The 27,203-nt window shown below is 44.9% G+C and overlaps 1 long non-coding RNA gene across 1 annotated transcript in view; it reads right to left on the bottom strand.

Annotated features, from left to right (window-relative positions):
* Positions 1 to 27,203, bottom strand: part of LOC134929182 (uncharacterized) — a 59,489-nt gene that overhangs the window by 19,358 nt on the left and 12,928 nt on the right. Inside the window, exon 2 of the long non-coding RNA XR_010178354.1 lies at positions 26,313 to 26,402. This is a non-coding gene — a long non-coding RNA (uncharacterized LOC134929182). The remainder of the gene's footprint in view (positions 1 to 26,312; positions 26,403 to 27,203) is intronic.

The raw sequence follows: 27,203 nt of genomic DNA, 5'->3' as shown, positions 1-27,203 counted from the left end.
TTCTCCCGCAACTGGGGGTGCGAGGAAAAGGCTCAGAATTCCGAGCCCACCCGCTGGCGGTGATGCAGGGCAGTCTGGAGCGACTGCTGATGCTGACATCTGGTCCGGACTGAAGGACCTGACAACGATTACGGACATGTCGTCTACTGTCACTGCATATGATTCTCTCACCATTGAAAGAATGGTGGAGGATTATATGAGTGACCGCATCCAAGTAGGCACGTCACACAGTCCATACTTATACTGGCAGGAAAAAGAGGCAATTTGGAGGCCATTGCACAAACTGGCTTTATTCTACCTAAGTTGCCCTCCCACAAGTGTGTACTCCGAAAGAGTGTTTAGTGCCGCCGCTCACCTTGTCAGCAATCGGCGTACGAGGTTACATCCAGAAAATGTGGAGAAGATGATGTTCATTAAAATGAATTATAATCAATTCCTCCGCGGAGACATTGACCAGCAGCAATTGCCTCCACAAAGTACACAGGGAGCTGAGATGGTGGATTCCAGTGGGGACGAATTGATAATCTGTGAGGAGGGGGATGTACACGGTGATATATCGGAGGATGATGATGGGGTGGACATCTTGCAGTTTGTGCAAGGAGAGATTAATTGCTTCTTTTTTGGGGGGGGTCCAAACCAACCCGTCATATCAGTCACAGTCGTGTGGCAGACCCTGTCACTGAAATGATGGGTTGGTTAAAGTGTGCATGTCCTGTTTTGTTTATACAACATAAGGGTGGGTGGGAGGGCCCAAGGACAATTCCATCTTGCACCTCTTTTTTCTTTTATTTTTCTTTGCGTCATGTGCTGTTTGGGGAGGGTTTTTTGGAAGGGACATCCTGCGTGACACTGCAGTGCCACTCCTAAATGGGCCCGGTGTTTGTGTCGGCCACTAGGGTCGCTTATCTTACTCACACAGTCAGCTACCTCATTGCGCCTCTTTTTTTCTTTGCGTCATGTGCTGTTTGGGGAGGGTTTTTTGGAAGGGCCATCCTGCGTGACACTGCAGTGCCACTCCTAGATGGGCCTGGTGTTTGTGTCGGCCACTAGGGTCGCTAATCTTACTCACACAGCTACCTCATTGCGCCTCTTTTTTTCTTTGCGTCATGTGCTGTTTGGGGAGGGTTTTTTGGAAGGGACATCCTGCGTGACACTGCAGTGCCACTCCTAAATGGGCCCGGTGTTTGTGTCGGCCACTACGGTCGCTAATCTTACTCACACAGCTACCTCATTGCGCCTCTTTTTTTCTTTGCGTCATGTGCTGTTTGGGGAGGGTTTTTTGGAAGGGACATCCTGCGTGACACTGCAGTGCCACTCCTAAATGGGCCCGGTGTTTGTGTCGGCCACTAGGGTCGCTTATCTTACTCACACAGTCAGCTACCTCATTGCGCCTCTTTTTTTCTTTGCGTCATGTGCTGTTTGGGGAGTGTTTTTTGGAAGGGCCATCCTGCGTGACACTGCAGTGCCACTCCTAGATGGGCCCGGTGTTTGTGTCGGCCACTAGGGTCGCTTATCTTACTCACACAGCTACCTCATTGCGCCTCTTTTTTTCTTTGCGTCATGTGCTGTTTGGGGAGGGTTTTTTGGAAGGGCCATCCTGCGTGACACTGCAGTGCCACTCCTAGATGGGCCCGGTGTTTGTGTCGGCCACTAGGGTCGCTAATCTTACTCACACAGCTACCTCATTGCGCCTCTTTTTTTCTTTGCGTCATGTGCTGTTTGGGGAGGGTTTTTTGGAAGGGACATCCTGCGTGACACTGCAGTGCCACTCCTAAATGGGCCCGGTGTTTGTGTCGGCCACTACGGTCGCTAATCTTACTCACACAGCTACCTCATTGCGCCTCTTTTTTTCTTTGCGTCATGTGCTGTTTGGGGAGGGTTTTTTGGAAGGGACATCCTGCGTGACACTGCAGTGCCACTCCTAAATGGGCCCGGTGTTTGTGTCGGCCACTAGGGTCGCTTATCTTACTCACACAGTCAGCTACCTCATTGCGCCTCTTTTTTTCTTTGCGTCATGTGCTGTTTGGGGAGTGTTTTTTGGAAGGGCCATCCTGCGTGACACTGCAGTGCCACTCCTAGATGGGCCCGGTGTTTGTGTCGGCCACTAGGGTCGCTAATCTTACTCACACAGCTACCTCATTGCGCCTCTTTTTTTCTTTGCGTCATGTGCTGTTTGGGGAGGGTTTTTTGGAAGGGACATCCTGCGTGACACTGCAGTGCCACTCCTAAATGGGCCCGGTGTTTGTGTCGGCCACTAGGGTCGCTAATCTTACTCACACAGCTACCTCATTGCGCCTCTTTTTTTCTTTGCGTCATGTGCTGTTTGGGGAGGGTTTTTTGGAAGGGACATCCTGCGTGACACTGCAGTGCCACTCCTAGATGGGCCAGGTGTTTGTGTCGGCCACTAGGGTCGCTTAGCTTAGTCATCCAGCGACCTCGGTGCAAATTTTAGGACTAAAAATAATATTGTGAGGTGTGAGGTATTCAGAATAGACTGAAAATGAGTGGAAATTATGGTTTTTGAGGTTAATAATAATATGGGATCAAAATGACCCCCAAATTCTATGATTTAAGCTGTTTTTTAGGGTTTTTTGAAAAAAACACCCGAATCCAAAACACACCCGAATCCGACAAAAAAAATTCGGTGAGGTTTTGCCAAAACGCGGTCGAACCCAAAACACGGCCGCGGAACCGAACCCAAAACCAAAACACAAAACCCGAAAAATTTCAGGCGCTCATCACTAGTTTGTAATGCTAAATTGGACCCACTTATCAAACGCAACTCATGCGTGATTATCATTGCTAAATGGACTCTTAAACTGCCACACGGAGCTGGTAACAATTTACCATTGCTGGATGTACTATATCAAATGCCATGTATATTTTGATTCACACTGTAGAATATGAATGGACTTTAATGAGGACTGTGCACCTTTAACTTTTTTTTTTTGCTGTTTTTTGAATTGGCTGATATAATTTATTACTTTTTAGTTAGATTTATTGTATGGAAATACCCTGATTATGAAATGCTACTATCCTTCATAAATAATATAAAAAAAATATTATTTATGAAGGATAGTAGCATCAAATAAATATAGTATTGTTTATATCTATTTGAATTATTGTTAAATCTTTGTGACCTGAATATAACACACTAGCTCTGTTTTAGCTATATAATATTGCACATGTAGGAAGTCCAGTAAAAAATACTGAAAATGGTAAGCAGAGACAGATTTTACCTTGGGGCGCATGGCAGCCACCCCCCACCCAGGCGTAAAATCCTCCACCCACAGTGACTGCCTAGCAGTGGTAGTGGTTTTTACTGGAAATGCTCCCTGCTAATCACATGCTATATAGGCAGTCCCCTGGGTAGGTGTTTTCTACCCCTGAGACTGCCAGTACATACCTCAAAAGCAGACAGTGATTAAATTGAGAAGCCATTCCCCTGCCATAACAGCAGCCCCACTCAGCTTCTATGGGCTGCACATGATGCAGTCCCTAGAAGCTAGATGGCTTGTTAATGTGTTTGTGAGATGGCTTGTTAATGTGTGCGTGAGAAGAGGATCGTGATACACACAGGTCAGGATGGGGTCTAGCCAAAGTAAGAGCTGCCATTCATGTGAAGCAGATCCAAAGTGCAGCAGTCAAAACATAATAGCGTGATAGTCAATGTATGCAGTAGAACTCCAACACCATCAGGTGTTAGTTTTTATATAATTTATCTGAGCAGTTTAACAATACTTTCATACAGAGACGCAGGCTTAATCTGCTGCTGTACCCTCTCAATATTTTAGAGGGATACTTATTTATTTATTTATTTATTTATGTTTAAATCTTTTTTTTACTGAAGAACATGCATCAATGCAGGTTACACATTAAGTAAATAATCTGCATAAATAGTGATGAAGAATACAGTAATGAAGAAATTCAAAAGACATAACAGTACAACTTATAGTTCAGACAAATCAACAGAGTATAGCAGATATCACGTTATATTCAAAAGACATACATACAGTATCTAAGATACGAGAAGGTATTAAAGCTGGAATAAGTGTTCAATACAGACTGATATAGAGATGCACTGCTTCAAACAACCTAATTTTCCAAACTCTAACGACAAAAAAGGCGGGAGCTGCCACCACAGCCCACATCCTGATAATGAACTGTGAAATGCAATACCATAATACAACTTAAAGTATAAAAACAAATGTAGATAAGAGTACTATTAGTAAGATCTATCATTACAAACAGACACCTATCAAGTTCTGCTTTTGTACTATATAGCAAGATTTAAACTTCACAAATAAATCCCTAAAAATTAAATAAATCATGAAAGAGTTGGATCAAAAGTATGGTCAGTGCGCTACTTCCCTTCTTAGTCAGTATAATATATTCAAAAAAATGTCTTAGGTTTTCATGCTGTGGGAATTACGAATTCCGGTACTACACACCTTAACGGAAGTCGATTACTCCTGAACAAGACCGTCAATGATATGCTGTATGGTGTTTATACTCTGACCTTGCTACTCTGCGAACAGACCCACTGGAGGATAAAGATCCCTCATGATATGCTTGATCGCATTTAACTACGTGATTTGCTGTGGTGCGGATAACTAATTGGAGGAACCAGTCGCTGTATTTTGATGTGCCTGTTAGAAACCCAACTTCTGGTACGCAGATTACCTATAGATACTTCGTCATAAATAACCAAAACTGGTGTGAAGTTACTGCACTATTAGGCGCTTGTCCTCTCCTTGTTTTTCCAAATCATGATAGAGGGTAACAAACAACCGCGTGCCATAGAAGGATACTTATTTAATATGGTAATTCTCTGAAAAGGGTAGAGTGATGCAGGTGGGAAGAGAAGCTGGTTGAATGTGATAAAAAAAGGTGTCAGTGAAGTAGGTTTGCTTGGTTAGTGAAGGATATCTGCTTTGAAGAGAGATCTCTTTTTAGGAGTATAGCAAAAGCAGTGTGAGATTTTCCCAGCACTCTCTAGCTCTGAAAACATGCTCTTAAAGAATCTGTAGACTAAGGAGACGATTCATCATAATTCGCATCTGAGAATACAGGTGTCGTGATAAAGATCGCCACGATCTGCAATGCGATAATTGACTACATTGCTTGTATGAATCAATAATAGCATGCCGGGACAAAGCTTGCGAGAAAACTTTGTTCCTGTGATGCCACCCCTCAGCCTTTTCAGTGTATTTTTTGTGAAAAATACCCCAAGTATGTGCTGCACATGCGCTGCTAACATCGCTGCTACCACCACGGCCGGGTACCCCACCATCGCAACTATCTCCCCCACTACGCCGCAACACCCCACCACACCGCACATACTCACCAGACTCAGGGACTGGTGATGGAGGGCTGCCAGTCCTCAGATCCTCTTCCTGCTGTGACCTGCGGTACTGTAAAGTGAGCTGCTGCTTCGCAGCATCACTTTACTGCACCGGGGTCACAGCGGCAGGAGGAGGATCCAACGACTGGTAGTCCTCACCGGAGCACCTATCCCCTGGTGTAGGTAAGCCGGATTTTTTTTCTGTTTTTACATGTTTTTATAAATTTTTTACACAATAATTAGCTGATCACACTGGCCGGGCCCATGCACAGCTTTCTCTGTCAATAGGCAGAGAAAGCTGTGCAGGAGGCAAAGTTCGTAGTGAGCAAACTATCTAAAGATAGTATAATTATCACAGGGCTCACTGTGGTTTTTTTTTTTTTCTTAGTAAATCCGGATAGATCGCATTTCCCATTTTAGGTATGGGAAATGCGATCTGGTTACTAAAAAAAAAAAAAAGGGAATTAAAGGGTTTGGAGCAGTTTTTCATGAAAACTGCTCCAAAAGCCCTTTATTACATTTCAGTGAAACTGAAATAATGTAAAGAGAGTGTGTAAAGTAAAAAAAAAGTTAACAAATCTGCCCTTAATGCTGTAAGCTCAGCAATTAACATCACTCACATGTACAGTATAACCCCTTGATAGTTAATTTATCATTAATTAAGTTTTTTTAATATCATTACTTATTAACACTTGTAATTTTTACAATATTAATAACTCTATATGCCACAACTGACAGCCCAGAAATGGACAGCAATAAACTGTTATCAGAAGTGAGTTTTATCTCAGAAGTTGTTACGGGCCGACGGCTCGCTTATATTACGGGCCACCGTCTCGCTCTCCCCAGCATCTCGATCATTGCTTGGCAACCGGGACGCTATAGAGCTTCCACTCGGTGGCTTCCTGTTGTTGCCTAGCGGCGGGGACGCAGAGTGGTTGAGAGCATGGACGTACAGCGCCCAAGCTGCACGGAGGGTAATCAAGGAGGGAATGTGAACATGCTCAGCTGCACAGGATTATTTACTTAAGGAGGCCTAGCTGCATGAGGTTTGTGATTGGTTGTTGCTCCATTATAGTCTTAGCATGCCTATCATTCTGTGTTGGTCATAGTTTCCTGGTTGCAGTGGGAGCTCTTGTCTCTTGGTACTAGTGCTAACTGATGGATACCTTGCCTGATTACTTACTATACAGTAGTCCATTGCAGAGTTCTTGTGTCATTTTTGCCAGTGTTAAACTTCGTCTGTTTTCTGTGTAGTTAGTAGTTACGTGTCTCTATTGTGTTCAATCCCACCTGCATTCCTTCCATACCTCCACTACCTATAGTTCCACATGTAGGTTCAGAGTCCTCAGTGTTTAATGTGTGCACTTTCACCCTAAACACTCTAGCTCTTCTTACACCTGCCTAGTCTCTGTCTGGGACTCTCCAGTCTTTATATCTTTGACTCTTCCATTTTCCCCTAGCACCGTAGTGTAATTATCTTTCTCTTACCTTTTTCTTCATGCTACTCCTCTCCTCTTTTAGGTCCTTCTTCCTACCGGCATTGATTCAGGTCACTCAGGGTTAAGCTCATACTGCCACCAGTGGCTTAATTCTGGTGGCATCCCAGACCGGTAGGCACATCATGCCTTATGGGAAAAGTGGCTATTATAGGCTAGAAGACCTGCTGGGGAGCTCTACGAGTCTTAACCTGGAGTGTACAGGGGTCACTGTCCAGAAGATTTCCGAAGTCTCCTCGGAAAGCAGATTCCTCAGTCGTAACAGAAGTAAAATTAGCAGGATGAAATGCGAGAGAAGAGTTTGTAAATATTCTACATGTCCTGTAGTATCTACTGAAGAAGCAAATATATTACATTTGATAATTGTCTTAATTCCAGGATCGCCTACTGTATTGGGACCAAGTAATAGGAGAGGGGTACCTCACACTGGTTCATTGAGGTGCAACAAGAAAACTATGTTCCCTTCTACTATATGTTTCTTGTGCCGTGGTCATATAGTCAAGCCACTGGGCTAGTTAAGTTGAGTTTAGGCTGTTAGCTGGGTGATCTAAATACATTATCTCTTTGTGTTGGTCCTTGTTGAAGGTACTTATTTTAAGCTTAATTATTTTACACTACTAATTGATAAATAATTAGACACACATGTCCCACTCTTCAAAGACAACAATGATGTGGTAATACAGTACCTGAGTTTATCTGGCCAGCCCCCTGCTAACACCAGACTAAAGAGAGGAAGGAGCACTCCATAATGATATTGCTGTACTTTCCACAATCAACACCAAGACATAATAAATGGAGGAGAAATCCAAAGATGTACAGCACATCCAAAAAATATACAAAAGAAATACCCTTTCTCTGTGTGCAAAGTGCAATAAGCATTTCTGGGAATGCTCATGCACAAAATAACAAATACAACCTGGCTATCTTCAAATCTATGCTAAAAGTTTACTGTTTTATTACCATCAGAATAATGAAAGTAAAATACTCTAGAACAATCCTTCAATTCCTTTTGTTTATGTTGCTAAACTAATATGTAACATACATCCCTGCCATGATTCCGTGATGGACCTGTCATTTGCTAGAACTTTCTAGCATTAGTATTATTGATAACAATCAATTTTTGACAAATGCCAGAAGGGCCGATGACCTGAGTGTCCAGTCCAGGCCTTAAGTCGGGCCAAGCAGCTCCACCTCCAAGCACTCTGCTCGGCCGTCATGCAGAAAGATGGGGCATGCTACAAGGACACGCCACCATGACTCGCAGCATGCCAATGAGACATGAACATACCTCTATTTAATGCACAGATGGAATTACAGTATATCTCCAGTTTATCCCTGATTATGATACATAAATAAAATCAATATTTATAACTATACTGTAAAATATAACTTTATAAGTATATATCACGTTTCATTTTGAAAGTGTTCCGTGATGGGAATATATAACGGTCAGTAATGGCAGAACACACCTTGATATGAGAATCCCCTCACATTAGTATAGGGTGCTTGCATTTGCTGACTACATATTGGAATAGGAACTATGGGGGTCATTCTGACTGGTTCGCTCGCTGCTTTTTATTGCAGCCGAGCAAACGGTCCCCACTGCGCATGCACCGGCACCATAGTGCGCCGGCGCATGCCAGACAGTTGAAGGCCGTAGCGGGGCTGCGATCGCCTCTGCCTGATTGACAGGCAGAAGCGGTCGCTGGGCGGGGGGGGGGGGGGGGGCAGAACGGCGGCATTTGGCTGCCGTTTTGTGGGTGCAGTCCGGCCAACGTAGGCGTAGCCGGACCGAACGGGGGATGGGCCGCACCGGCTACGTAACGTCACATGCAGGCGCTGCGGGCTGGGGAGCGATGAGTAGCTCCCGGCCAGCACGCTAAAGCTGCGCTGGTCGGGAGCTACTCATTAAAAGTGCAAAGGCATCGCCGCTGTGTGATGCCTTTGCACTTCTGCGGGGGGGGGGGGGGGCGGGGGGGCAGCACTGACATGCGGTGCGGGATAGCCCTGTGCTGGGCGTCCCCCCGCATGTCAGTGTGAATGATCGTAGCTGTGCTAAATTTAGCACAGCTACAATCACCTCGGAATGACCCTCTATGAATGGTAAGTCCTAGATACGCATTTATGTAATAGGTCAGTATTAGGAATGGCTTTGGGGCATGGGGCCCCAGGGTTGGTGTGGTCGAAAAGCTTCTGGCATCATTACTGTAACACTTAATCTAACTTTGTAGTACCTAAACTGCTTTTCACTAATGTAACATTCTTTTAACACCTGAATTACTGCTTCTCACTTGTAGTACTGAGCTACTACTTCTTATTAATGTAACACTTTGTAACACTTAAACTACTACTTGTCATTAGTCTGTTGCCTTGGGGAGGTTGGGTTGTGCTGGCCCGGGGAATCCTATGCTTTGGACATGAACTCTAGGAATGTTAGGGACCCACCGATGAGGTCACCTGGCCATGGTAGTTGGGCCCATATTTTTGGCCAGAAATTATGCTAACAATCTCAATTTTACTCCATGTTAAATTGCAGAGCTAATTGTAATTGTCCTGATTGACAGTGTTCTTAATGTTTAGTGTGAGCTCCTGTATTTTCTCTTTTTTCTGTGTGGCACTACTACTGTGTCTCACTATGGTAGCACCTCTTAATTATGTTTAGAAATAGGGTGCGCAGTCCAGCCCCCTTTATATGAGAATCACCTCATAAGCAATACAAATGAATATTGTACCCCCTATTGTAAAATAAAAAGAACACTTTATGTAATAGTTGCAAGTTGCAGTTAGTCGCGAGTTTCACAGGCATTTACACATACCTCTAGATGCAAAGGTGTAACTACCTGCCACCAGGGCCCATCGCTCCCTCTGCACCCTGTCACGCTCAGCTGCACTGCAATAGTCTCAAAAGAGAGTTGCTGCAATGCTGCTTGCTCTGCTTGGACATCCACTCCTCCTCCCACGTGGCCATCCCAGCAGGGTGGACAGAACTGCAGCAGAGCCAGTTTAAGGGGAAACAGACATGTGTACCCTTTTCCAGGGGGCCCCATGCAGGCTGGCATTGATAGGCTGTCTCTGGCTGCAGCCTGCTGTGCAGAATGATACACACCGCGGAGCACGAGGAGGGGGCAAGCCAGATTAGGAGAAAGGGTGGGCCAGAGAAGTGAAGGCAGGCCAGGCGACTGGGGACAGGCTGGACTAGCAGTTAGGTGGGCCAGAAAGGGATTAATTGAGGGCTTTATGAGTAGTGGTTGGGGGGGGTTACAAGAGAAGAGAGAGGTTTAGCTAGGTTCGGGAAGAGAGGGAAAGCAGCAGGGTGTTAAAGCCAGAAGAACAGAGTGGCTCGGAGGGAATAATAAGGAGGAAGAAAGAGGAAGAGCTAGAAGAAAACAGACAAATAAAAAAGTAAAGAGCACACGATGGAAGAGAGAGCACATAAAACAAAGGATAGCTGAGGGGAATAATGCCGTTTGGTTGAGGGAGAGAGACTGAGTTTAGGAGAAACATGCAGCTGCTTGCGATCAGGTGTGCAGACAGAAAGTACAGTGTGGTGTGCAGTACAGAAATTACCAAGGTCAGTATAAGGAGAAGGAACTGGATCAGCTGACAGCACTGGGACACATGCAGCCAATGGTCTTGAGGTTAGTGCACATTTTTGTGACATTTTTTTTTTCTATTAGATCTTAACCACACACACAAATTACATTTTAGGGGGGTGAGGGTCCAAAATTTACACACCATACATACTGTAAATAAAAACATCAGAAAATATCACCAAATCAAGCAATCATGTAGTAGGGCGGGAGTTGGGGATGGAAGTGCTCCATCTCGCACACATCGCTAAAATGCCCCTGCCTAGGTGACACATTGAATATTACATGACATGTATAAAAGCTGTCCATCTGCAGCCCTGTACTTTTGTATAGTCACAAATCCCACAAAAGTTTTAATATTCTTATATTTTACAGCAGGGGGTGCATCGCATTATTCCATTCTAATTGAGTTCCTAGATGCAGCACCTTGAGACTAATTGAATCGGCCCCTCGATTTTATATTAAATAAAAGTAACAAAAAATTGTTTTACGTACACCAGCAAAATCATGGTTCAATGAACAATCAATGAAGAAAGCACTATCAGCTTGAGCGGTGAATCCACGATCAGTCAATTAGGGGCAGACAGCTAGTACTGGTGACCATCATCATCGTCATCAGTTTGTACAGTATATACACTAGCCCAGAGGCACCTGCAAGTGATATGATTACTGATAGTTGTATCTGTGCGGTTTAGCATCAGTCCACAATTACCTAAACACACCCGCGCTGTATTTGTGCTGCATTTGTAATTATGGCCATTCCCTTCATTGTTCCTCCTCTACCAGGGTAATAAAGTGCGAGTGTCAGATCTGCATACAGATATTGATGTATGCATTGTTTTTTTGGGGGTGCGCACTGCGCAGTACAAATTTGCATATTTTATGAGAGGGACCTATGCCCAAATCAGGATGAGCCTCGTTACTTGTTTTCAACATTGTAAAACAGTTTAAATTCAGTTGTCGTTACTCAAGTCTTATACTCCCAATGCATAATGGTGTTATATTATGCCCTAATATGAAAAAGTGAGATCAAAAATCCTTCTTTTTCAAATAATGAGCAAATGCACCTTTTTAGCCTCAGGTCTTCATACACAATTTAGCCAGGGAGCCAGTGCAGATCATGATTTAGCTTTTGACATCTCCTGCCTCCAGGCCCAGAGAGACTAATACAGATTTCTGTGTGCTCACAATGGAAAAAAAGTGAGAGAGAGGCCTTTATTGACTAAATGATAAAGAGGTTTGTAATGATAAATAACAGTCATTTTATTGTGGAATTCCCAGAAAAGATGCACTATATGGTGTCTGATAGAGACAGAATATAGAGACCAAATCCACTAGGAGATGACCGTGTTAACTTGTGACCTTGATAGGTGCTAACAGTTTCCACAATGTTTACTTTCTATTGTGTCAAAAATGTGCGATGAACAAGTGAAAGTGCAGTTCTCCTAATGGTATTGTAGAAAAAGTGACTTTAGAATGCGTGTGAACAACTCAGACATATACAGTACTGTACAGTGTTCAGTATTTACACCCTGGCTTAAGCCAACACTAAATTTTGACTGATGATTTCATTTTAAGCTTTGATAGTTGATTTGACTGTGATTGTCCATTATCAGCAGAAGTTTCTACAACACAAGACATTATTACAAGAACATATTTCAGTCAACCATCCACACTTATCTTTCAAACCTCTAACCTGATATTGAAAACTGTATACTGTAGCTCATATCTATAATCACTTTTTGAACTTGAATTAGATGTGAAATATAACAAGACAGATAACTATCTGGGATGATCAGTTTTATAGAAAATTCCACACACCACAAAGATACAGATAATTGTGCACAGAGGTATATTTTTGTTTTGGTTCAAAACTAATTTGGTTACAGAGTGCGACATTAATAGAGAGTGGCAAGAGAGATTCCGGGAAACATACTGCATTATGATGTTATTTAGGAATTCTGCATATCTATTACATGAATTGCAAACTGATAAACTATTCTATGCAAGCGTGAGGTAATTAGGTTTTAGTTGATATGATATAGATACTTAAAAAACTTTTAGCAATTATAAAAAGAAAAAAAATGTTAAAGGTGGTAACAGAGGCATGATAGGTCAGAGAGAGAGAGATCTTAAAGACTCAGAGGATATATTTGGAGACATTATTTATGCATTCATAGAGAATTAACCATCTTCAAACAGTGTTGTACAAATAATAGCACAACAGTGTGTGAAGCAACTGTTTAAGGGTTTGTTTATTTCAACAGCTCCTTTGTGGGGATATGTAATATTTTAATTGTTTATTGCTGCAGTTTATAAAATAAATATAAACTGCAGCAATAGAAAGGTCAATAAATATAAACTGCAGCCTTGAAAGGTCAAATATAGCTTATACTTACTTACTTTTCTAATCTCCTCTCTCAGAGAAGCCCAATGAGGACATGTAGGTTGCAGCTGATGGGGCTAGGGCTGTTCTAGTTAATTCATTAGAACTGTCCCATCACCAGGAGACTACGATTCTCTGTATTATTTTCCCCATCCTGCCTGATTCACCAGGAAGTGGGCAGGATACGGGAGGGCGGCCTACTCTTTCAGGAGCCCAGGAGACTCCTAAAAAAATTGTGATCTACAGCAGGTTCCAGGAGAGTAGATAAGTATGACATAACTGCTTCAAATGGCCAGACTCTCCTATTGTGCCATCAGTCTTTCTAGTTTGTGCATGGGCTCTATTAATGAAAACTTGGGGTTTCAGATCCTTTTGTTGAAAAAAACTAAAATAAAGTTTAAAAATAGATCAAATTTATTTTGAAAATCCTTTGCCAGTAACAGACTCTTACCTCTGGCAGGGTTATCACCAGATATAAAATTGTTATTCTGAAGAAGTGATACTGTATGTTGTGGTGAAGGTGTTAAGAACCATTGCCGTGGCTCCCAGCAATCGTGGGTCCCAGCCGCAACTATGCAACAAGGACACCATGTTACGCCGGCCATGGGGAATCCTGGTCCTGAAGGTTTCCATGCAACGGGCTGTGCTTTGCCCGCACTGACCATAGATTTGTTTTCCTGTTTCTCTTGATACCTGCATTTAGTTTACCTGTCCCCAGACCTTGTTTCCCGCCTTGTCTCATGCATTGTCAGTATCCACTTTTCCGCTTCAGCTCATTCCTAGCTCACTTAGTCCCACGCTTTCTCCTTGTACCTGCATTAAGTCTTGGCTGCATCCTAGTACCAGGTGAACTTAGGACCTGATTCAGAGTTCTGCACCATTGCGTGTCTTCCCACAGATTTCCGATTCCGACTGAGATGTCTTCTGCATGCTACTCCTAGAGATCAGACAGAAATTCTTGCATACATCATTGAAATTCCATCTATCTCTGAATCAGGCTCTTACTTCACCCAGGAACGGTATCTATTAGAGGTGAAGCCTATTTAGTCTGTGCAGGAGTAGCATGGTAATAGGTGCCCATAACAGCAGGAAGTTAGGAAACTTGGCAAAAAAAATTGCTGCTCAAAAATATATTATGGTGCATGTTAGTAAAATAAAAGCTACATACATATGGAAATTCAACTTACAAATCCAACTTGTCCACCTTCTGCTGTGTACATGGTCAGCAGGAACTTAAAGATCCTTCAACACTGCAAGGCATCAGAGCATCAAATATCTGAGACAGTAAGCTGGCATTCTAGAGCTATAACATTTAAATTCATGAAATGTGATGGTTTCTTCATTGGGTCTTGCTCTCTGAGCAGAGTTGCAGAGTGGTGCAAGTGGAGGAGGAAGTGGGTAGCAATTAGGTAAGATTGAATCCCATGAGACTCAACATAGGGTCAGAGGAGCATGTGCTGAGATCTGATTAAAGGAGCCAATCCATGCCCCTCTGATGCCGTCATCTGCTGTGTCTCTCTGTCACTATGTTGTCTATTCTCCTGGGACCTGGGGTAAATTACTGCTGCCAAATAGCGCTGGTTTGCTCTCTACCCTAATCCCCCCCTACAGTTACAGCTCGCAGAGAGGGTGCAACAAGTGTGTAAGTGGTGACCTATTGCACCCACTGTCTCCACCCATCATCCACTGCTTTTCCCTGTCACCCACTGCCTCTCCAGACACCTACTCCTCCTGCCACCCACTAAGTCTCACTGTCACCCACTGCTTTTGCCTGTCACCCTCTGCCTACCCAATCACCACCTGCCTCTTCCTGTCACCATTTGCCACCCACTGCTTGCCGCTGTCACCCACTGCTTCTCCCTGGCACCATCTGCCACCTTTTGCCTCCTGCTTACACCCACTTACACCCACATCCTCCAGTCACTCACTGCCTGTGTTTGCCACAATTGGTCTCCTGTTGTCAACCACTGCTTCTCTCTGTCATAGTCTGCTTCCCACAGACAACCACTGTCTCCTCCTGCCACCGTCTGAAGCCTGTCACCCACTCTCTTTCTCTGCAACCCACTGGCTCCCCCTGCCACCCACTGCTTCTGTCATCCAATGCCTCCCCAGACACCCACTGCCTCCTCTTGCCACCCTCTGCAACTATTCACCCACTGCCTCCCAAGTCCCCCACTGTCTCTCTTTGCCACCCACTGGCTCCCCCAGCCACCCTCGCCTTTTCCCATGGGGCAGAGAAGTGGGACACAAAGCAATAGGAAGATGTACTGCTGTACTTAGTAGAACTATTTAACATTGTAATTCTTTACATGTTTAGCAAAGCAAATGGACAAGACTTACTCAGAACTGCGAACATGCAAAAGAAATATTGTATCTGCACTTGCTAAAATTACAAGCAATATTTGTTTATTTCAGAAAAAATACAGTATTTTCAGTAGTGATGTGCACCGGAAATTTTTCGGGTTTTGTGTTTTGGTTTTGGATTCAGTTCCGCTGCGTGTTTTGGATTTTTGTCGGATTCGGGTGTGTTTTGGATTCGGGTGTTTTTTTTACAAAAAACCCTCAAAAACAGCTTAAATCATAGAATTTGGGGGTCACTTTGATCCCATAGTATTATTAACCTCAATAACCATAATTTCCACTCATTTTCAGTCAATTCTGAACACCTCACACCTCACAATATTATTTTTAGTCCTAAAATTTGCACCGAGGTCGCTGGAAGACTAAGCTAAGCGACCCAAGTGGCCGACACAAACACCAGGCCCATCTAGGAGTGGCACTGCAGTGTCAGACAGGATGGCACTTCAAAAAAATAGTCCCCAAACAGCACATGATGCAAAGAAAAAAAGAGGCGCAATGAGGTAGCTGTGTGACTAAGCTAAGCGACCCAAGTGGCCGACACAAACACCTGGCCCATCTAGGAGTGGCACTGCAGTGTCAGGCATGATGGCACTTCAAAAAAATAGTCCCCAAACAGCATGATGCAAAGAAAAAAGGAGGCGCAATGAGGTAGCTGTGTGACTAAGCTAAGCGACCCAAGTGGCCGACACAAACACCTGGCCCATCTCGGAGTGGCACTGCAGTGTCAGGCAGGATAGCACTTCAGAAAAATAGTCCCCAAACAGCAGATGATGCAAAGAAAAATGAAAGAAAAAAGAGGTGCAAGATGGAATTGTCCTTGGGCCCTCCCACCCACCCTTATGTTGTATAAACTGGACATGCACACTTTAACAAACCCATCATTTCAGCGACAGGGTCTGCCACACAACTGTGACTGAAATGACTGGTTGGTTTGGGCCCCCACCAAAAAAGAAGCAATCAATCTCTCCTTGCACAAACTGGCTCTACAGAGGCAAGATGTCCACCTCCTCCTCATCCCCCGATTCCTCACCCCTTTCACTGTGTACATCCCCCTCATCACAGATTATTAATTCGTCCCCACTGGAATCCACCATCTCAGGTCCCGGTGTACTTTCTGGAGGCAATTCCTGGTGAATGTCTCCACGGAGGAATTGATTATAATTCATTTTGATGAACATCATCTTCTCCACATTTTTTGGATGTAACCTCGTACGACAATTGCTGACAAGGTGAGCGGCTGCACTAAACACTCTTTCGGAGTACACACTAGAGGGGGGGCAACTTATGTAAAATAAAGCCAGTTTGTGCAAGGGCCTCCAAATTGCCTCTTTTTCCTGCCAGTATACGTACGGACTGTCTGACGTGCCTACTTGGATGCGGTCACTCATATAATCCTCCACCATTCTTTCAATTGTGACAGAATCATATGCAGTGACAGTAGACGACATGTCAGTAATCGTTGGCAGGTTCTTCAGTCTGGACCAGATGTCAGCACTCACTCCAGACTGCCCTGCATCACCGCCAGCGGGTGGGCTCGGAATTCTTAGCCTTTTCCTCGCACCCCCAGTTGCGGGAGAATGTGAAGGAGGAGCTGTTGACAGGTCACGTTCCGCTTGACTAGTTTCTCACCAGCAGGTCTTTGATCCTCTGCTGACTTGTGTCTCCCGGAAAGAGAGATACAACGTAGGTTTTAAATCTAGGATCGAGCACGGTGGCCAAAATGTAGTGCTCTGATTTCAACAGATTGACCACCCGTGAATCCTGGTTAAGCGAATTAAGGGCTCCATCCACAAGTCCCACATGCCTAGCAGAATCGCTCTGTTTTAGCTCCTCCTTCAATGTCTCCAGCTTCTTCTGCAAAAGCCTGATGAGGGGAATGACCTGACTCAGGCTGGCAGTGTCTGAACTGACTTCACGTGTGGCAAGTTCAAAGGGTTGCAGAACCTTGCACAATGTTGAAATCATTCTCCACTGCGCTTGAGTCAGGTGCATTCCCCCTCCTTTGCCTATATCGTAGGCAGATGTATAGGCTTGAATGGCCTTTTGCTGCTCCTCCATCCTCTGAAGCATATAGAGGGTTGAATTCCACCTCGTTACCACCTCTTGCTTCAGATGATGGCAGGGCAGGTTCAGGACTGTTTGCTGGTGCTCCAGTCTTTGGCATGCGGTGGCTGAATGCCGAAAGTGGCCCGCAATTCTTCGGGCCACCGACAGCATCTCTTACATGCCCCTGTCATTTTTTAAATAATTCTGCACCACCAAATTCAATGTATGTGCAAAACATGGGATGTTTTGGAATTTGCCCAGATGTAATGCACGCACAATATTGGTGGCGTTGTCCGATGTCACAAATCCCCAGGAGAATCCAATTGGGGTAAGCCATTCTGCGATGATGTTCCTCAGTTTGCGTAAGAGGTTGTCAGCTGTGTGCCTCTTATGGAAAGCGGTGATACAAAGCGTAGCCTGCCTAGGAACGAGTTGGCGTTTGCGAGATGCTGCTACTGGTCCCGCCGCTGCTGTTCTTGCTGCGGGAGGCAATACATCTACCCAGTGGGCTGTCACAGTCATATAGTCCTGAGTCTGCCCTGCTCCACTTGTCCACATGTCCGTGGTTAAGTGGACATTGGGTACAACTGCATTTTTTAGGACACTGGTGACTCTTTTTCTGAGGTCTGTGTACATTTTCGGTATCGCATGCCTAGAGAAATGGAATTTGGTACCGGGGACACAGTACCTCAATCAAGCCTCTAGTTCCCTGTGAATTAACGGTGGATACCGGAAACACATTTCTCACCACCCAGGCTGCCAAGGCCTGAGTTATCCGCTTTGCAGCAGGATGACTGCTGTGATATTTCATCTTCCTCGCAAAGGACTTTTGGACAGTCAATTGCTTACTGGTAGTAGTACAAGTGGGCTTACGACTTCCCCTCTGGGATGACGATCGACTCCCAGCAGCAACAACAGCAGCGCCAGCAGCAGTAGGCGTTACACTCAAGGATGCATCGGAGGAATCCCAGGCAGGAGAGGACTCGTCAGACTTGACAGTGACATGGCCTGCAGGACTATTGGCTTTCCTGTCTAAGGAGGAAATTGACTCTGAGGGAGTTGGTGGTGTGGATTGCAGGATCTTGGTTACAAGAGGAAGGGATTTAGTGGTCAGTGGACTGCTTCCGCTGTCATCCAAAGTTTTTGAACTTGTCACTGACTTCTTATGAATGCGGTCCAGGTGACATATAAGGGAGAATGTTCCTCGGTGGTTAACGTCCTTACCCCTACTTATTACAGCTTGACAAAGGCAACACACGGCTTGACACCAGTTGTCCGCATTTCTCTTGAAATAATTCCACACCGAAGAGGTGATTTTTTTTGTATTTTGACTAGGCATGTCAATGGCCATATTCGTCCCACGGACAACAGGTGTCTCCCCGGGTGCCTGACTTAAACAAACCACCTCACCATCAGAATCCTTCTTGTCAATTTCCTCCCCAGCGCCAGCAACACCCATATCCTCATCCTGGTGTACTTCAACAGTGACATCTTCAATTTGACTATGAGGAACTGGACTGCGGGTGCTCCTTCCAGCACTTGCAGGGGGCGTGCAAATGGTGGAAGACACAACCTCTTCCCGTCCAGTGTTGGGAAGGTCAGGCATCGCAACCGACACAATTGGACTCTCCTTGGGGATTTGTGATTTAGAAGAACGCACAGTTCTTTGCTGTGCTTTTGCCATCTTAACTCTTTTAAGTTTTCTAGCAGGAGGATGAGTGCTTCCTTCCTCAGGTGAAGCTGAACCACTAGCCTTGAACATAGGACAGGGCCTCAGCCGTTCCTTGCCACTCCATGTCGTAATTGGCACATTGGCAAGTTTACGCTTCTCCTCAGACGATTTTGATTTAGATTTTTGGGTCATTTTACTGAGCTTTATTTTTTTGGATTTTACATGCTCTCTACTATGACATTGGGCATCGGCCTTGGCAGACGACGTTGATGGCATTTCATCGTCTCGGCCATGACTAGTGGCAGCAGCTTCAGCACGAGGTGGAAGTGGATCTTGATCTTTCCCTATTTTACCCTCCACATTTTTGTTCTCCATTTTTTAATGTGTGGAATTATATGCCAGCAATATATCAATAGCAATGGCCTACTACTATATATACTGCGCACAACTGAAATGCACCACAGGTATGGATGGATAGTATACTTGACGATACAGAGGTAGTTAGAGCAGTGGCCTACTGTACCGTACTGCTATATATTATATACTGGTGATTAGCAAACTGTGCAAAACTGAAATGCACCACAGGTATGGATGGATAGTATACTTGACAACACAGAGGTAGGTAGAGCAGTGGCCTTCTGTACCGTACTGCTATATAGTATATACTGGTGGTCAGCAAACTGTGCAAAACTGAAATGCACCACAGGTATGGATGGATAGTATACTTGACGACACAGAGGTAGGTAGAGCAGTGGACTACTGTACCGTACTGCTATATATATAGTTATACTGGTGATCAGCAAACTGTGCAAAACTGAAGTGCACCACAGGTATGGATGGACAGTATACTTGACGACACAGAGGAAGGTAGAGCAGTGGCCTTCTGTACCGTACTGCTATATAGTATATACTGGTGGTCAGCAAACTGTGCAAAACTGAAATGCACCACAGGTATGGATGGATAGTATACTTGACGACACAGAGGTAGGTAGAGCAGTGGACTACTGTACCGTACCGCTATAATTATAGTTATACTGGTGGTCAGCAAACTGTGCAAAACTGAAATGCACCACAGGTATGGATGGATAGTATACTTGAAGACACAGAAGTAGGCAGAGCAGTGGCCTTCTGTATCGTACTGCTATATAGTATATACTGGTGGTCAGCAAACTGTGCAAAACTCAAATGCACCACAGGTATGGATGGATAGTATACTTGACGACATAGAGGTAGGTAGAGCAGTGGCCTTCTGTACCGTACTGCTATATAGTATATACTGGTGGTCAGCAAACTGTGCAAAACTGAAATGCACCACAGGTATGGATGGATAGTATACTTGACGACACAGAGGTAGGTAGAGCAGTTGACTACTGTACCGTAATGCTATATATATAGTTATACTGGTGGTCAGCAAACTGTGCAAAACTGAAATGCACCACAGGTATGGATGGATAGTATACTTGACGACACAGAGGTAGGTAGAGCAGTGGCCTTCTGTACCGTACTGCTATATAGTATATACTGGTGGTCAGCAAACTGTGCAAAACTGAAATGTACCACAGGTATGGATGGATAGTATACTTGACGACACAGAGGTAGGTAGAGCAGTGGACTACTGTACTGTACTGCTATATATATAGTTATACTGGTGGTCAGCAAACTGTGCAAAACTGAAATGCACCACAGGTATGGATGGATAGTATACTTGACGACACAGACGTAGGTAGAGCAGTGGCCTTCTGTACGCACTGCTATATAGTATATACTGGTGGTCAGCAAACTGTGCAAAACTGAAATGCACCACAGGTATGGATGGATAGTATACTTGACGACACAGAGGTAGGTAGAGCAGTGGACTACTGTCCCGTACTGCTATATATATAGTTATACTGGTGGTCAGCAAAATTCTGCACTGTCCTCCTACTATATACTACAATGCAGCACAGATATGGAGAGTTTTTCAGGCAGAGAACGTATAATACTGGTGGTCACTGGTCACTGGTCAGCAAAACTCTGCACTGTCCTCCTACTATATAATACTGCTGGTCCCCAGTCCCCACAATAAAGCAATTAGCACACTGAGCACAGATATTTGCAGCACACTGAGCACAGTCAGATATGCAGCATTTTTCAGGCAGAGAACGTAGATATTTGCACTTGCAGCACACTGAGCACAGATATTTGCAGCACACTGAGCACAGATATTTGCAGCACAATTTGCAGCCCACTGAACATAGAAACTGAGAGGACGCCAGCCACGTCCTCTCACGATCATCTCCAATGCACGAGTGAAAAATGGCGGCGACGCGCGGCTCCTTATATAGAATACGAATCTCGCGAGAATCCGACCGCGGGATGATGACGTTCGGGCGCGCTCGGGTGAATCGAGCAAGGCGGGAGGATCCGAGTCTGCCTCGGACCCGTGTAAAATGGGTGAAGTTCGGGGGGGTTCGGATCCCGAGGATCCGAACCCGCTCATCACTAATTTTCAGACTAAAGATGAATAGTGCCTCCCAGCAGCAACAGGAACCTGAAAAAGTAATCTTGGGTACTGTATATTTACCAAGTAACATCCACACACCATGTAGTGCAATACAGCATGTAAATAGCTAACACTTTGCTTTTTGCAAAGTTGCATTTCTCTGTAATATTTTTTCAATATAAATGTAATATATGACCTAATGTACAGTATGTGATACAAATACTATTGCTCAACGATGAACACCTAGCTAGCCATCCTGTAGTTAACAGAGGATGGCTGGCAAATTGTATCCTGGATGGCCCATGAACAGAAGTCCATCCTTAAAATATAGTTTTCAGTAGAAAAAAGGGGAAGATTTATGAAAGGGTTAAAAGTTACACAACAAAACTATTACTAGAGTTATTATTGGCAATTATGCCTGTTGAAAGAGTATCAAGGTGGTTCTCCTACTCCTATTTAAAGTCATCATCAGATATTTTTACTATAACTGCAGCATAAAAAATCACCTTAATTCTGGAATAAAGCATTCTCTCTCATGCAGTACTGTTCGCATCGGTTTAACTGGTTTCTAAAATTAATTTAAAAAAAAGTAAGGTCCTTGTTAATAACACAAGTACTGTAGGCTGCTGACCAGTGCTGCCTCCGTTTAAACTGCTGTTTTCAAATATCCTACTGGTGCATTAATATTAATTGCTGATGAAGATTTTAAAACAGCTGTACAAGTCAATAGTTTCTTCATTATAAATTGCTGTAATTAATAAGTAAGAAAAAAAGCAATTGTTTCCCCAGCACACTGAATGGATAACAGTAACAGTTACTGTTATCATTCAGGGTGCTGGGGAAACAATTGCTTTTTTTCTTGCTCAGAAATACCCCTTCCTTTCGAGCACCTGAATGATATCACTAAGCTAATTGAGCATTTACCAATCTATATGTAATTAATAAGTACCAAATAAAAAATAAATAAACATGGGCCCTCATTCCGAGTTGATCGGTCGCAAGGCGAATTTAGCAGAGTTACACACGCTAAGCCGCCGCCTACTGGGAGTGAATCTTAGCTTCTTAAATTTGTGGCCGATGTATTCGCAATATTGCGATTACTAACTACTTAGCAGTTTCAGAGTAGCTCCAGACTTAAGGTGCATACACACGGAGAGATTTTGGCTATGAGAGATTTTGACTAACTTTTCCCTTGAACTGGCAGTAGGAGATTTTGACTAACTTTACCAGAGATTTTGGCTATGGGAGATTTTGGCTATGGGAGATTTTGACTATCTCATTTAAATAAGGGGATGAGTGTCATATATAGGACGATTTTACAGGGTGGCTGGTATTTAAATAGCTGAAAGTTAAAAAAAAAATTTGCGTGGGGTCCCCCCTCCTATGTAAAACCAGCCTCGGGCTCTTTGAGCCAGTCCTGGTTGTTAAAATACAGAGGAAAAAATGAGTAGGGTTCCCCCATATTTAGACAACCAGCACCGGGCTCTGCGTCCGGTCCTGGTTTAAAAAATACGGGGGACAAAAGACATAGGGGTCCCCCGTATTTTCCAAACCAGCACCGGGCTCCACTAGCCAGGGAGATAATGCCACAGCCGGGGGACACTTTTATATTGGTCCCTGCGGCCGTGCCATTACCCCCCCAACTAGTCACCCCTGGCCGGGGTACACTGGAGGAGTGAGGACCCCTTAAATCAAGGGGTCCCCCCCTCCAGCCACCCAAGGGCCAGGGGTGAAGCCCGAGGCTGTCCCCCCCATCCGTGGCCCGGTGGATGGGAGGCTGATAGCCTTTCAATAGTAATATTGTTCTTTACAGGAGGCCTACAGGTCCCAGCAAGCCTGCCCCAGCATGTTGGCACTTGGAGAACCACAAGTGCCAGCATGCCCGGACATAAAGGGCCCGCTGGCACCTGTAGTCCACCTGTAAAGAAAATATAAAAAAAAAAACACAACACATTATTTTAAAAATCCTTTATTAAACTGGGTCTTCACCTGGGGGCGGCGGCCTTTAAGCTCTTTTGCATGGCCGCCGCCTTCCCAGGGCTTCCGGCGTCTTCACCTGGGGGGGCGCCACCTCCCCAGGGCTTCTGGGGTCTTGCTCCGGCGTCTTCACCTGGTGGGCGGCGGCTGCTAAGCTCTTTTGCATAGCCGCCGCCCATCCAGGACTTCCACGGCGTCTTCAGGAGCTCTTCTCCGCTCCTCCTCCGCCGTCGGACTGACAGCCGCTGCCTCGCGCTGACTTATATAAGTCAGCGGGAGGGGGCGGGGCGATGACGCGGCGAGCCGTGATTGGCTCGCGGCGGCCATCTTGAATTTCAAAAATGACGCTGAGGCGCCATTTTTGAAACTGGTACCGCTCCGCTGCCAAACTCTGCAATAGAAAGGTAAATTTCCCCCGCCCGCACCGCTGCCGCAACCCGCCGCCGCCCGCACCGCCGCCGCCCACACCGCCACCGCAACCCACCACCGCCCACACCGCCGCCGCAACCCGCCGCCGCCCACACCGCCACCGCCGCCCGCACCGCCGCCACAACCCGCCGCCGCCCGCACCACCGCCGCCTGCACATCGCTATCGCTGGGAAAAATCGCTGGCCTCTTAAAGTGTTAGCGATTTTGACTAACTTTTGCAGCGACATAGCCAAAATTGACTTGCCTGCACTGACTATTTTTCCCAGCGATAGCGACCTAGCGGGGACGCGCATCGCTATCGCTGGCTGTGTACACACGGAGCGATCTGCACTAACTTTCTGAGCGATTTTGACTATATAGTCAAAATCGCTCAGTTATATCGCTCCGTGTGTATGCACCTTTACTCTGCCTGTGCGATCAGTTCAGTGCTTGTCGTTCCTGGTTGACGTCACAAACACACCCAGCGTTCGCCCAGGCACACCCACCGTTTCTCCGGCCACTCCTGCGTTTTTTCCGGAAACGGTAGCGTTTTCAGCCACACGCCCCTGAAACGCCGTGTTTCCGCCCAGTAACACCCATTTCCTGTCAATCACATTACGATCGCCGGAGCGAAGAAAAAGCCGTGAGTAAAAATACTTTCTTCATAGTAAAGTTACTTGGCGCAGTCGCAGTGCGAACTTTGCGCATGCGTACTAAGCGGATTTTCACTGCGATGCGATGAAAAAGAACGAGCGAACAACTCGGAATGAGGGCCATTATTCCTTTACATAAGCTGTGCATAGGTGGCCACATAAAGTACTACCTATACCACAATGTGTGTCTAGCCTGAGATCACATGTTCTAAGCCGAAGCTCATCACTGATAGCAACCAAGACCTGGGGTGGGGTTTTTTTGAACAGATATTCCTCCTAACATACAACGTGTTGCCAATGGTACCTTCAGGGAGATAGCAGCAGAGCCAATCCCCTTCAACCATTACAATAGCAGGCTGCTGTGTAGGTAGGTAAAAGGAGAGGAAAGGAAATAAATCCAAGCACAGGTGCCGGGCAGCACAGCACAAAGGGGGTCATTCCACCCTGATCAGTGCTGTGCGTTTTCGCACAGCAGCCGATCAGGTTGGAACTACGCGTGCGCTGGCACATTACAGACAGCTGACGGCTGTCATAGCACAGCGATCGCCTATGCCAGGCAGAGGTGTTCGCTGGGCAGGAAGATGCGGCACGGCGGCGTTTGGGTGCCATTTCGTAGGCGCGGTCCGGCCAATGCAGGCGTGGCTGGACCGTGCGGGGGACAGGCCGCAGTGGCTGCGTGACGTCACACGCAGCTGCTGCGACCTGGCCAGCGACGACTAACTCCCTGCCAGCCGCAGGAGCTGCGCTGGGAGTTACTCTACAAGTACAAAAGCATCGCCGCTGTGCAATACTTTTGTATTTGTGTGGGGGGAGGGCGGCATGGAAGATAGGAGGGGGGAGCTGCTGCTAGTTGACCACTACCCAGCCTGCTGTAAATGTGAGTCTGCATGTGAGAGCTTGCTGTGAGGGTGACTGCATGTGAGACGAAAAAGGTGCCTCCGCTACTTGCAGTAAATAAATAGCTGGACACACTCAGTATGACCCAGTCACAAACCACAGCATGATGTAGCCATGCCCCCAGTGGCACCTATTTATACCTATCACTCTCCTTACCATAAAACCTGGCTACACCACTGCCGCTCTGTCCCTTAAAGTATATTCTCTACCATCAGTATACCGACAGCATGATACTTTTTCATACATGTTTTAATTTTATGGGTTCCAAATTATCAATAAAAAAAATCTTCACTTTCATACTATACTACAATGTTCTATACTGTAAATGGGATGTAGGAAACCTGACACCCATCAAAATGCCGACAGCGGAATCCTGACAGGGTCAGGAGACCGACGCCAGAATCCCGACAGCCAGTATCCTGACAGTAAGTATAGTGGGTGAGTCAGGGTTAGTGCTGGGGGGAGGTTAGGTTTAGGTGCCAACCTGGGGCAGGGTTGGATCGACCACAGGGCAGATCCCTGGTGGGCCGACGTGTACGTGGGGCCTATATTGTTTGTTGAGAAGTGAGGGGTGGTGTGCTGCCATGGTTACACGGTATACCACTGGTGCTGCGCACTTCTACAAATTTTTCCAGGGCCACTTTCAGTTCCCAATCTGCCCCTGCCCAACTTTGAAAGAAAGTGCAAAGGAATATGCTAGCGCTTCATAAATGTTAATAAATAAATAAATGAATATATACTGTAGATGTTACAACCAATAATGATAAAAAATCTTGGTGTCACTGGGCCTTTCAAACAGCAGTGTAAATTTGAAACAAATTAATACCAAAGGCTATAGTATACATTTATTTATTTTTTCCCGTGTGGGCCAATTTGTTTTATTGTTTTCTGTGAGGACTAATGTGCGTGTTTTTTAGGTTAGGCACCAAAGCACGAGGTTAGGGTTAGGCTGCGGGAAGGGAGGGTTAGGGGGGTCGGGGAGAGGAGGGAACATGCTTACCTTGCCCCTGTCAGGATTTCACACATCGGGATTCCAACGTTGGTATCGTGACTGCCGGCATCCCGTCTGGCGGTCAATCATACTGAACCCCTATAAAAATAATATTGTAATAATATAATGTTATAATGTATATACATGAGTAATAATACTGTAAGTATATTTAGGCACTCACTTTCCTCCTGTAGGTTTAGAATAAAACGTCAGTATTTATCCCAAAAGTTTATTTTGAAAACAAATAAGTGACTCATGGTTAAATGTTATAAATGCATGTGTAGGCATATTGAAAAAAGTGTACTGAACATGCTGGAGACTACAAAAACAAAGTTGCTATTTATAAATATGTGCAACATCCACAAAAAATGATGGAGTGGAATTTAACTGGCCTACTTACAGTCATGAATGACATGTACTTCAATTCACTAAATTGTATGTTGTGGTCAGAGAACCTATGTGTGATAAATCATTTCTAGTGATGAGTAAAGGAAAAGACTAATCAGTATGAAGAAACTACTGTATAAGAGATTATTAAAATTATATAGAATTAAATACTCAATATTTTAAACTCATATAATCAATTTAGTAAAATAGGATTAGAAAGTAAACAACTTTTAATGTATAACTTTTTTAAGGTGGGACTTTGACCTTTACGGGACTTTGACCTTTACAGTATATACAGTGGCCAATATCTTAACTGCTAACACACCATCCCAAGAGCATGAAAACAGTGTATGTTCTCCATCTCTTAAATAAAGAGTCACTGGCATCAGACATAGGGATCTAAAAAAGAGAGGAAGACAAACCGAACAATTTGCTTCTAGAACCATATAGCTAGCACACATGAATCATAATATATTGATTTATTTTATATATGGTAGTACATAGGAAGATTTT

This window comes from Pseudophryne corroboree, chromosome 5 (assembly GCF_028390025.1).
Source record: "Pseudophryne corroboree isolate aPseCor3 chromosome 5, aPseCor3.hap2, whole genome shotgun sequence".
NCBI classification, from domain to species: Eukaryota; Metazoa; Chordata; class Amphibia; order Anura; family Myobatrachidae; genus Pseudophryne; species Pseudophryne corroboree.
This window is presented reverse-complemented; position numbering and strand designations above follow the sequence as displayed.